This window comes from Oncorhynchus kisutch, unplaced genomic scaffold (assembly GCF_002021735.2).
Source record: "Oncorhynchus kisutch isolate 150728-3 unplaced genomic scaffold, Okis_V2 scaffold2061, whole genome shotgun sequence".
NCBI lineage: Eukaryota > Metazoa > Chordata > Actinopteri > Salmoniformes > Salmonidae > Oncorhynchus > Oncorhynchus kisutch.
The window spans coordinates 1-12,937 of NW_022264006.1; the positions used below are offsets into that span (position 1 = coordinate 1).

Consider the following 12,937-nt stretch of genomic DNA (forward strand, 5'->3'; position numbering starts at 1 on the left):
CACTACACAAGCTTCTAATTACCTAACTTTGTCGCTAAGGTTAAAAGAATAGGCGACCAAACCATCACAGTGTTGTTGAAATCGTTGAGGCCTCTAAGATCTCTACCTATTTGGTAAATCCTCCTTTAGCTTTAGTTGCCCCCCATTGTTGGAATAACCTGCAAATTCCTTGCATCTTGATTTCCTGGTGCCGTTAAAGCAGTTTAGGATGCTGGGTGTTAAATTCATTCATTGTGAATTGCAGTTGTTTTTATTGATGTAATGGTTCATTTGTTGAAATGGTAGTATTGTAACTGTACCTTGTCGACTTTTTATTTGTCTTGTTTTCTTTGGAATGTTCATTTCTTCATTGTGAAATGTTTGTACTCAGGGCATGATTGTGAATGAGACCCTGGTCTAAATTGGGCCTCCATGAATAAATAATAATAATGCCACCTTCAGTCAATTTGATCAGCCAAAGGCAACGATAAGTATATCAGGTGTTTATCACTGTCTTCCTGGCTCTGACTCTTAATGTCCTTCTGCTTGACTTCAGCGGCCACAGATGAGCTGTGGATCGGCCTGAACGACCAAAGGAACGCGCTGCTGTTTGAGTGGACCGACCGATCCCATGTGACATTCAGCCACTGGCAGACAGGGGAGCCCTCCCATGGTGCCAACCTCCAGGAGGACTGTGTCCTGATCAGAGGAAAGGTACATTCACATTGGTCCCTCAATGGACAGACTAGGTTCATGCTAATGCTAACACTAATGCTAGCTAAATGCTTACACCACAGATTTTGTATAACTAACCTTAACACTCGCTATATGCTAGTGCTAGGTAATGCTGACGCTAGATAAATGCGAACACTAGCTGAATGCTACGGCTAACAATGGCAATGATGACAACGTTTAACATTGGTGTCAACGCAGTAATAAATGTGGTATTGTGACAATGTGGACCTCCATATTCTCTCACAGGATGGGAAGTGGGCTGATAATTTGTGTGAGAAGACCTACGGGTACATGTGTAAGAAAAAGGCCTCCACCAAACCGGTGGCAGGTGCCCCAGAGGAAGATAGTCCAGGATGTAAGCTGGTGAGTGAGGTCATTTCCTGTTTGTTGAAAGGGAGAGTACAGTAACTAATGAATACAGAATTATATCACATGAAATGGAAGCTTGAAAAAGATTCTAGATAAGGACTAGAATGGTGTCATCTTGACTGACAAAGATCCACCAGTAGGAGGATAATTGTTTCTGTATTTTTGTCATCAAGGGCTGGATCCGGTATGGTTCTTACTGCTACAACGTTGGATCAGAAACCAAAACATTTGATGAGGCCAAGCAGACCTGCCAGCGGAGTGACTCAATCCTGGTGGAAGTGGCTGACAGGTACGGTATCACATCATGACCATTTTATAAGGATAAGTTATATTTGACTCACTTATTTGAGTCACATCCTGGACAAGATAATAGCAATAAGTTGTCAGATAACAGATTTAATGTGTGTGTGTTTGTTGGTTTGTAGGTATGAAAATGCCTTCCTGGTCAGTTGGTGGGTTTGAGGCCGGAGAAGTACTTCTGGAGTGGACTTTCCAACATGGCGGATATAGACACGTTCAAGTGGACTACCAGTTCGGAGGTCAAGTTCACCCACTTCAACGTGGGGCATGCCAGGTACAGTGTCCTTTTACCACAATGGTGATTGATTGTAGCAACTGATGATCGATTGTAGCATGAACTGTCATTGCTATGATGACTGCGGTATTAGAGGACTACTTTCTCCCACACCTTAACTGCCTGGCAAATGTCAGAACTAAATGAAACTATTAAGTTTTCTCTCGCCTTTCTGTGTGTTTGAAAAAAGACAGAAAACAAGGCTGCGTAGCTATGACAACTGGAATGTTTGCGGGACTATGGGATGTAGTCAGCTGCAGCAACAAGGAGAAGTACATCTGTAAGAAAATGGCGGAGGGCGTCACATCAACAATGGCCCCTCCCACCACCCCGGCACTGAGCTGTCCTTCTGGGTGGTCACCTGTTGCTAAAAGAAATATCTGTTACAAGGTACAGTTGGGGAACATTTGATTTGATTTGATTTGATTTTGATTTGATTTGTAACAAACACTTTGATTAGTCAATTGAAGTGAAGTTTTTTAATATTAATAATTTAATCAACGAGCATGAATTCATTGATAATCCTTAATTAGAATAATTAATTAATAATTCATCAATAATAATTTTCTCTCCCCTCAATAAGCTTCACAGAAAAGAGACTGAAAACAAGAAGTCATGGTCAGAGTCGCGGGAATTCTGCAAGGCCATTGGTGGTGATCTGATGAGCATTCACAGTGCCACAGACCTGAACGGCTCTCCGTAAGTTATCCTCATAACTGTCTCTGTTGCCATGAGTATCAGTCAAAACCAGTGTGGTCCTATTAACCACGGTCTGTGGTTGAAGTCAAAATCAGCACGGTTGTAATAACCACTGTTTATGGTTGAAATTAACACGGTCATAATAACCACTGTCTATGGTTGAAAACCACAAAGTCATAATAACCACTATTTGTGGTTGAAAACCACACAGTCATAAAAACCACTGTCTGTGGTTGAAAACCACACAGTCAGAATAACCACTGTCTGTGGTTGAAAACCACACAGTCATAAAAACCACTGTCTGTGGTTTCCATTCTCTCTGTTCAGGTATCATTCCTCTGATGCAGCCTGGATCGGCCTCAGCAATCTGGATCCTTCTGCAGGTTTCGTCTGGGCTGACGGATCAGCAGTGAGTAGCCTGCCACCTCATCTTTACTGTGATATTCCTTCTCCTTACAAGTAGTTTATTACTCACTACTCTTGTTTCAATCTTTGATTTGCAGTCATTGTATTTAATGGGAATGAAAGTACATACAGTACTATGGTGTCCATATAAGGACAGCCTCAGCCTGAGGCTAATATGGACACCATACAATGCTACTGTGTAACATTATTCCAATGTTGTTCTCCAGTTCAGCTATGAGAATTGGGGATTTGGAGAACCAAACAACTACAACGAAAACGAAAAATGCGCAGAGGTCCAGTTTTACTACGGACGCCACTGGAATGATCGACACTGTGATGCCTACAATGACTGGATTTGCGAGATTCGCAAAGGTACAGTAGACCATATCTGCTGGAGCACTGACTTCACCAGCCACTGGGCACAGACGTCAATTCAAGATCTGTTCCACGTTGGTTCAACGTTTAAACAACATTGATTCAACCAGTGTGTGTGCCCAATGGGCATGCAGTTCATGTCAGTCATGAAACTATTGATGAACATAGAATTTTGACCCTCAACCTTGCAGATGTGCTCACCCAAACTTTTTTTGGTATCCACAGGGGTTACCCCAAAGCCCCATCCCACTCAAGTTGAGCCAGGTAATGCATAGGATCTTAGGAATATGTCCAGTTTCCTGTTTCTCATTCCTCCACTTCCTGTCTCCACTTCCTCCTTCTCACTATCCCTGCTCTCCTTCAAGCTCTTGGCCTTTCCCTTAAGTTAAATGAATCACTGCACATAATGTATAGCACACCTTCTTCTATCATTTAGTTTGCGAAGCATAGTTCAACACAAACACTAAGAGAAAATGTACTCTGTGAAAATGTACTATTAAAAATGCCTAACAGGAAATGTACTCCTTTTTTACATGCCTTTTCAGTGTACAACACTACAAAGGACGGCTGGATTGAGTACAACGACACTCAGTATTTCTTCAACACTGAGAATCTCCCCATGGACGAGGCGAGAGAATTCTGTAAAAAGAACTTTGGTGATCTGGTGGTCATTACTGCAGAGAGCGAGAGGAAGTTTATATGGAAACAGGTAGACACTTCTATACTGAACAAAAATATAAATGCAACATGAAAAAATGTCAGTTCATATACAGTACCAGTCAAATGTTTGGACACACTTTTTATTTATTTTTTCTATTTTCTACATAATAGAATAATAGTATACACATCACTACTATGAAATAACACATATGGAATCATGTAGTAACCAAAAAAGTGTTAAACAAATCCAAATATATTTTATATTTGAGATTCTTTAAAGTAGCCACCCTTTGCCTTGATGACAGCTTTGCACACTCTTGGCATTCTCTCAACCAGCTTCATGAGGTAGTCACCTGGAATGCATTTCAATTAACAGGTGAGCCCTGTTACAAGTTCGTTTGTGTAATTTCTTTCCTTCTAAATGCATTTGAGCTAATCAGTTGTGTTGTGACAAGATGGGGTGGTGTACTACATGATTCCATATGTGTTATTTCATAGTTTTGATGTCTTCACTACAATGTAGAAAATAGTACAAATAAAGAAAAACACTTGAATGAGTAGCTGTGTCCAAACTTGACTGATACTGTAAGTAAATCAGTCAATTTAAATAAATAAAGTAGGCCCTCATCTATGGATTTCACATCACTGGGAATACTGATTTGCATCTATTGGTCACAGATACCTTGAAAAAAATGTAGGGGCGTGGATCAGAAAACCAGTCAGTATCTGGTGTGCACACCATTTGCCTCATGCAGCATGACACATTTCCTTCACATAGAGGTGATCAGGCTGGTGATTGTGGCCTGTGGAATGTTGTCTGACTCCTCTTCAATGGCTGTGCGAAGTTGCTGGATATTGGCAAGAACTGGAACTGGCTGTTGAACAAGTTGATCCAGAGCATCCCAAACATGCTCAAATGGTGACATAACTGGTGAGTATGTAGGCCATGGAAGAACTGGGACTTTTTCAGCTTCCAGGAATTGTGTACAGATCCTTGCAACATTGGGCCTTGCATTATCATGCTGAAACATGAGGTGATAGTGGTGAATGAATGGCACAACAATGGAACTCATCATGGTCTATAAAATGCAATTGTGTTCGTTGTCAGTAGCTTATGCCTGCCCATACCATAATAACCCCGCCGCCACCATGGTGCACTCTCTTCACATCGTTGACATCAGCAAGCCGCTCACCCACAAGACGCCACACAAGTGGTCTGCAGTTGTGAGGCCGGTTGGACGTCATTCTCTAAAATGACATCGGAGGCGGCATATGATAGAGAAATTAACATTCCATCCTCTGGAAAAAGCTCTGGTGAACATTCCTGCAGTCAGCATGCTAATTGCACGTTCCCTCAAAACTTGAGACATCTGTGGCATTGGGTTGTATGACAAAACTGCACATTTTAGAGTGGCCTTTCCTTGTCCCCACCACAAGGTGCACCTGTATAATGATCACACTGTTTAATCAGCTTCTTGATATGCCACACCTACCTGGTGGATGGATTATCTTGACAAAGGAGAAATGCTCACTAACAGGGACGTAAACAAACGTGTGCACTAAAATTGAGAGAAATACGTTTTTTTGTGCGTTATTGAACATTTCAGAGATCTTTTATTTCAGCTCATGAAACATGAGACCAAAACTTTACACGTTGTGTTTATATTTGTGTATATGCAGTCCTGTGACGTCCAAAAAGCTTTGGTTCTTGGGATCTGATAAAGAGAGGATTTTACACTATGACAGGATGACAACAAGTGTCACTGAAATGTTCAATGTTCAATCTAGAAATGGTTGTTTCCTCAAAGAGTTGCAACTTTTTTCCAGATATCTAGAGGATCCGAGGGACAATATTACATTGGAATGACCGTTGGTTTGGATAAGTCTTTTAGGTATGTAAAATGACTGTTGACTGTTCCCTGGACATTTAAAACAACCTGAAGTCCTACCACCTCTTTTCAGAGATATTTGTGCATGAGCATGTTTTGTTTGTCACAGTCCAGTGAACATGCCTGAAATCTGTGCTTCTCTGCCGAGTGGAGAAACGTGTGCTTTCAAGGTGTGTAGTTGATTGAATAGATGCTCACAGTTCAGACTGGGTTTGTGTACTGTATGTTTCAGCTGGTTGGATGGGTCTCCTGTTGTGTTTACCGCGTGGGATCAAAACGAACCCAACTTTGCCAACAACGATGAGAACTGTGTGACGATATACAAGAGTATGGGTACGTCTAATTCCAGAGGGATTTAGCAGTTATGCTCTCGTTACTGTGTTGTTATACTGCAACATCCATGGGACTTTCTCTAACATTCAGGGAACGCTCCCAGGATGTAATTTTGTAAGCTGGGTCTATATCGGGTTGTGTCTCTTTGTTTCTCTGCATCTCTAGGGTACTGGAATGATATCAACTGTGGAGTAGAGCTGGCCTCCATTTGTAAAAGAACCACCAGTTTCATTAACACGACCATGGCCCCCACCACTGTACCCAGGGGAGGTTGTGTCCCAGAATGGATTGCTTTCCAGGGGAAGGTAACTGCTACACTACTACAGTACCACCACCACATACTATAAAATCATACAAGGACATCCTTCTGTAGTCTACATACACCTGCATGGTACACCAGCAGAGAGAACCTCACACAAACTACTTTCCTTATCATGTGATGACCCAATGTGATGCTGACCTGTGTGTGGAGAGTCATTGTCTACATCCCAAATGGCACCCTATTCCCTTTATAGTGCAATACTTTTGACCAGAGCCCATGCACTATAGAATCGATTTTGTTTGCTGTAGTAGCGCGTTCCAACACACAGCGTGTTGATGCATCATGTTTCCACAGTGCTACAAATTCATTGGAGACAGTGATAAGAAGCCATGGCAGGAGGCCAGGACCTACTGCATCAACCAGGGAGGGAACCTGGCCTCTGTCCTCAGCGAGAAAGAGCAAGGTGGGTGAGGAGGCCATCCTTCTAGAGGCTAGAGCTTTGGGTAACCGAAAGGTTGCTCGATCGAATCCCCGAGCTGACAAGATACAAATCTGTTGTTTGCCCCTGAACAAGGCAGTTAACCCACTGTTCCTAGGCCATCATTGTAAATAGGAATTTGTTCTTAACTAACTTGTCAAGTAAAATAAAGTTTAAATAAATAAAAGTGTACACCTCACCGCCAAATCTACCTGAGACAATGGCATTGCCCAAGGTAGAATGAAATAGAATGAACATTGAAATTCTAAAAAGTAATTTAGCATAAAACCATGCTATTAAAATTCTGTCAAATGTTATGTGTTCAATTATATTGAGGATTTGTGCAATTATAAGCATGCAACAAGAAATCTTATAGACATTGGTTAAAAAGTGCCAAATAATTGAAATGCTAACCAATGGAACAGGGGTTGATAATCCTTTGCATGTAAACAGTATATATGGATTCACTTGTTGACTCTTCATTGTTCTGACTGGTCTTCCTCCCAGCATTCCTTACCACCCAGATGCTTGGGAATCCTCAGGACATTTGGATAGGTCTGAACGACGTCAACTCGGAGATGCGCTTCCTATGGACGGAGGGGAGAGGGGTTTCCTATACCAACTGGGCAAAAGGGCATCCAATGTCAGTGCCAGACGGACGATATTCATTTATGGAAGAGGTACAAGACTTACAGTAAAAATAACTGTTTGCTGAACACAGATTAAGTGACTTCCTGGAAACAGATTAAAAATGGTTCTGAATAGAGAATCCCCCTTGAAAGTAGGTAGACTAAAATCTACTTTCAAGGAAGATTCTTTATTGAGAATGATTTTTAATCCAGAACTGCGCCTTCAATCTGGGTTTGAGAACCTTTACATGTTAGGCTTTGGGATTTTGATTGACTTATTGTCAATAAATCCAAATGCAAAACAGCCTTAACCAGTCAAATGAGAATTCTGAAGAGGGGATCTAACCTTTTCATCTCCTTCCCAATCTCTCTTCCAGGTGTTTGACTGTGTGGTTCTGGTGGGCAGCTCTCAAAAACAGGCAGGAATGTGGAAGGTCGAGGACTGCTTACTATCCCGTGGTTTCATCTGCAAAAGGAATATTGGTGAGAAGAAGCCATAGTTCAGTGAGGCTGCTCTAGGTTTGAAAAATTCCAGTAACTTTCTCACAATCTCCAGGTTTTCCAGAAATCCGTGAATCCTCCAAGCAGCATTTTATTTTTTATGTATTTTTTATTTCACCTTTATTTAACCAGGTAGGCTAGTTGAGAACACCTTTATTTAACCAGGTAGGCTAGTTGAGAACACCTTTATTTAACCAGGTAGGCTAGTTGAGAACACCTTTATTTAACCAGGTAGGCTAGTTGAGAACAAGTTCTCATTTGCAACTGCGACCTGGCCAAGATAAAGCAAAGCAGTGTGAACAGACAACAACACAGAGTTACACATGGAGTAAACAATTAACAAGTCAATAACACAGTAGAAAAAAAATTGATTCTATATACATTGTGTGCAAAAGGCATGAGGAGGTAGGCGAATAATTACAATTTTGCAGATTAACACTGGAGTGATAAATGATCAGATGGTCATGTACAGGTAGAGATATTGGTGTGCAAAAGAGCAGAAAAGTAAATAAATATAAACATTATGGGGAAGAGGTAAAATTGGGTGGGCTATTTACCGATAGACTATGTACAGCTGCAGCGATCGGTTAGCTTCTCAGATAGCAGATGTTTGAAGTTGGTGAGGGAGATAAAAGTCTCCAACTTCAGCAAATTTTGCAATTCGTTCCAGTCACAGGCAGCAGAGAACTGGAACGAAAGGCGGCCAAATGAGGTGTTGGCTTTAGGGATGATCAGTGAGATACACCTGCTGGAGCGCGTGCTACGAGTGGGTGTTGCCATCGTGACCAGTGAACTGAGATAAGGCGGAGCTTTACCTAGCATGGACTTGTAGATGACCTGGAGCCTGGGTCTGGCGATGAATATGTAGCGAGGGCCAGCCGACTAGAGCATACAGGTCGCAGTGGTGGGTGGTATAAGGTGCTTTAGTAACAAAACGGATGGCACTGTGATAAACTGCATCCAGTTTGCTGAGTAGAGTGTTGGAAGCAATTTTGTAGATGACATCGCCGAAGTCGAGGATCGGTAGGATAGTCAGTTTTACTAGGGTAAGTTTGGCGGCGTGAGTGAAGGAGGCTTTGTTGCGGAATAGAAAGCCGACTCTAGATTTGATTTTAGATTGGAGATGTTTGATATGAGTCTGGAAGGAGAGTTTACAGTCTAGCCAGACACCTAGGTACTTATAGATGTCCACATATTCTAGGTCGGAACCATCCAGGGTGGTGATGCTAGTCGGGCGTGCGGGTGCAGGCAGCGAACGGTTGAAAAGCATGCATTTGGTTTTACTAGCGTTTAAGAGCAGATGGAGGCCACGGAAGGAGTGTTGTATGGCATTGAAGCTCGTTTGGAGGTTAGATAGCACAGTGTCCAAGGACGGGCTGGAAGTACACAGAAGGGTGTCGTCTGCGTAGAGGTGGATCAGGGAATCGCCCGCAGCAAGAGCAACATCATTGATATATACAGAGAAAAGAGTCGGCCCGAGAATTGAACCCTGTGGCACTCCCATAGAGACTGCCAGAGGACCGGACAGCATATCTGGAGAACCTGCCAGTTTTTGGCAAGTTATCGATAACCCTAGTTGAGGCTGTTCAATTCCAATTATTTGGTATGTGGTCCAAATAGAGTAACCCTCTTTAGGTTCCCCTCCAACAAGTCTCCTTTGGTTTCAGATTCTCAGATTGTGGTCCCTGCCACCACAGAGTCAACGAAGACGTTCTACAAGCTGGGAAATGACTCCTTCAAACTGGTGGTCCAGAAGATGAACTGGGACGAGGCCCGGAGGCAATGTAAAGCAAACGATGCAGAGTTGGCTAGCATCCTGAACCCCATCACCCAGGCCTTCATCACAATGCAGAGAAACAAATACCATGAGCCCATGTGGATCGGCCTCAACAACAACTTGGTAAAAGTCTTTACTATTGACATTGCTCTATGCCAATCATTTGGGTTACAGAGACTAAATATTCTAGACAATATGTTGATCAGACTAACTATAAATATGGAGATTTGTGATCTTCAATTTCCTCTTTACAAGGCCCAGTAGTTAAAAAATGACCTAACTTGTTGGACTCTGGCTTTGGTTTAAGAGCTAGTGCAGCTCCAAAGAGGACTTAGCATTGATATGATCTCCCACTGTTATCCATTGGATCTCCTACTCTGACGTGTTCATTTCAGAAACCAAAGTGATTTTGTGTTTGAAAAGCTGCAAGCTTTCAGCTGGACCTTGCTCCCATTGTGTGTTGTCTTTGTCTCTGTCTCTCAGACTGAAGGGCGTTTTAAGTGGGTGGATAACTGGCCTCTATCTTACACCAAATGGGGCGAAGATGAGCCAAAGAACAATATGGCCTGTGTTTACATGGATACGGACGCCAAGTGGAAGACAGGCGACTGTAGTAACACCTACTCCTCACTGTGCAAGAGATCACCAGGTCAGACAAGGCCTTTACTCCATTTACCCACAAAGTCTGTGTTTAATGCTTGATCAATCCAAAAGTGTGTCTTTAAAAAATGTTGTATGCAGTAATGTATCAGTTGTGCCGACATTGACCATATACATCTCATGTACATCAACTTCAGTATGTGAACTTCTCTGGCCTCTTTTAAAGACATAGCCCCCAGCCAGCCCCCTCAGCTCCCTGGCAACTGCCCCGAGCCCAAGAAACGCAAGACGTGGGTTCCCTTCAGGGGTTACTGCTACGCCTTCCTCAACTCTGTGGTGGACAACTGGGCCCACGCCACTGTGGAATGTCTCCGAATGGGTACACACTTCTTCTCCTTCACACCAACTGTCATTCAGACCACAATTGTTGTGTCCCAAACGGCATACTATTCCATGGTCAAAAAGTAGTACACTATACATAGGAACTGGGGTGCTATTTGGGACATACCCAATGTTTTAATTGAATGTAGAGCACATGAACTCATTAATTGAATGCAAGAAATTCAAAGTGATTGATGGTGATGATGAATACGGGTAGTACGTTTCTCTGACAACAGGAGCATCCCTGGTGAGTGTCGAGGATCCATTGGAGGCCAGATTCATCCAGGAGAACCTTGAGCTACTGCAGGATGGATCCAAGTCATTCTGGATTGGCATGCACAAAAGCCACGAAGGTCAGTACCTATGGTTATAAAATTCTGCGAAATTTCCCAAAATTTCCAACCAGGATTTCTGGAAAATAAAGGAATTCTTGAAAAATTACCGGAATTTTGAAACCCTATCAGTGAATTTTACTGACAACCCATAACATTGAGGCCGCTGGCTCAAAAAGCCTTTTCCCTCGAATATAAAACATGTTTAACTAGCAACATCAGCTAAAATGAACAAATGGCAAGTACAGTACCTACCCATCTCTTGCAATTCTAAGATTATGTCCCATTTACACAACCATGTTAATTGATTTATAGTTGTTCAATGACAATGAATCACCCATGTCAAAGGATATAGGTTTGACCCAATGTTCTTGTTCCAGGCGACTGGATGTGGATTGACAACAGTGTGGTGGACTATACCAACTGGAAACAAGGGATGCCAAAGAGTGAACAATGTGTGGAGATCCAGTCTGATAGTGGTCTGTGGAGCACTAACAGCTGCAACCGGTACAAGTCGTACATCTGCAAAACAGCCAAAGGTGAGTCGGACTCAGCTGATAGATTCAAGTATTTAAGATGGGATGATATCAGAGTCATTATTCAAGTCATCCTGTGTTTGTTTTATCAGCTTAGAATTGTCTTGCAATTATGTTTTGTGAACAACTTTATCTCTTTCTTTTGCAGTCATCACACCAACAGAGAAGCAACCAGTTGCTGGTGAGTGTCTCACAGCAGATATAATTGGTTAGCGTAAAGAATGATACATTTGATCAGTTTTGACAGTCAAATCAATGCTTTTCTTGCTCCAGGGCATAGTCCTGGGATCAGTTTCCCCTCACCCAATCCATAACCATTAGTGGAGAAAATGCAAAACTGATCCAAGATCAGCGTCTAGGGGCAACTTCACTCTACTCCACATGTCTGAACATTATATAGGGCCTAAAACCAATCCCACAATAATTTTGCCAATAACACTGTGACTTCCTTTCTTCTAGCTCCCCTAGTGGAGGAAGCTCCCCATGGTTATGCCGGCATCGCTGTGGCAGTCGTCTTGGTGATAATCACAGTGGTAGGACTCGGTGCCTTCCTACTCCGCAAACGGATACCTACCCCCGTCCTTGGAGAGTGTACTTTCGACAACACCTTGTACTTCAACAACCCCATCCGCCCAACAGCCACTGTGGACACCAAGGGCCTGGTGGCCAACATAGAGCAGAACGAAACAGCTTAGTTAGACAGGACACAAAGAACCACCAACAGGTGAAAACACTTTTGAGACAAGTTTTGATATGAAAAATACCCCAAAAGCATGCTGCTGGTGTTAAGGCCTACCCATTCTGAGATTGCAACTAAATCTGAAACCATTCACATACTATCTTTGTTAATTTTCTTGCTCTGTAAATAATGGGTGAAAATTATATGCACTTTGTGCATATCAGCATCAGGTGTCAAGGATACAGTCCAGATGTACAGCTAAGATTGCATATGCAACCCTTGCACAAATTATAGAATCAACAACAGTAATTTTGTTTGGTTTAGAGGAGCCTTGTACAGATTTATTTGGTGTGTGAAACTAAAGTTCAAAATACAACCACTGTACTTTGCTTTGTTTTTGCCAAGTTATATTGTAAATATATGCTCAAAGAGAGAGAAATAAAGTTTTGAAACAAATGTCTTTGACCTTATACTCTTACTCACACTTCTCACACATTGCATGCTAAATCAATACATACTGAATCCAGGCGCATTTAGAGGATTAATACAAAATGTTTGGAACTATATACAGTAATTGAGGTACACTTAAACACAGCTATCATCACTATGAGGCAGATTAAAGAGGTTATTGGATCGTTCCACCAATTTCGGTGACTTTTAAGAAGTGTGACATGGTCCCCCAAAAAAACTTTTGATTTCACCTAATTTTAACATTCTGTCATTAAGAGTACATGATCAACTTCA

General features: G+C 42.2%; 1 pseudogene across 1 annotated transcript; it reads left to right on the top strand.

Moving 5' to 3' along the window:
- The first annotated feature begins 535 nt into the window (after window positions 1–535).
- Window positions 536–12,649, top strand: LOC109878529 (macrophage mannose receptor 1-like; annotated as a pseudogene). The gene is made up of 23 exons (XR_004208579.1): window positions 536–693; window positions 961–1,077; window positions 1,257–1,372; window positions 1,509–1,657; window positions 1,848–2,047; window positions 2,241–2,356; window positions 2,684–2,765; window positions 2,989–3,133; window positions 3,362–3,400; window positions 3,682–3,845; window positions 5,624–5,688; window positions 5,918–6,018; window positions 6,184–6,323; window positions 6,635–6,743; window positions 7,266–7,438; window positions 7,765–7,870; window positions 9,556–9,788; window positions 10,149–10,314; window positions 10,492–10,644; window positions 10,883–10,999; window positions 11,359–11,517; window positions 11,663–11,695; window positions 11,974–12,649. The product of XR_004208579.1 is annotated as a macrophage mannose receptor 1-like (transcript).
- The last annotated feature ends 288 nt before the right edge of the window (window positions 12,650–12,937 follow it).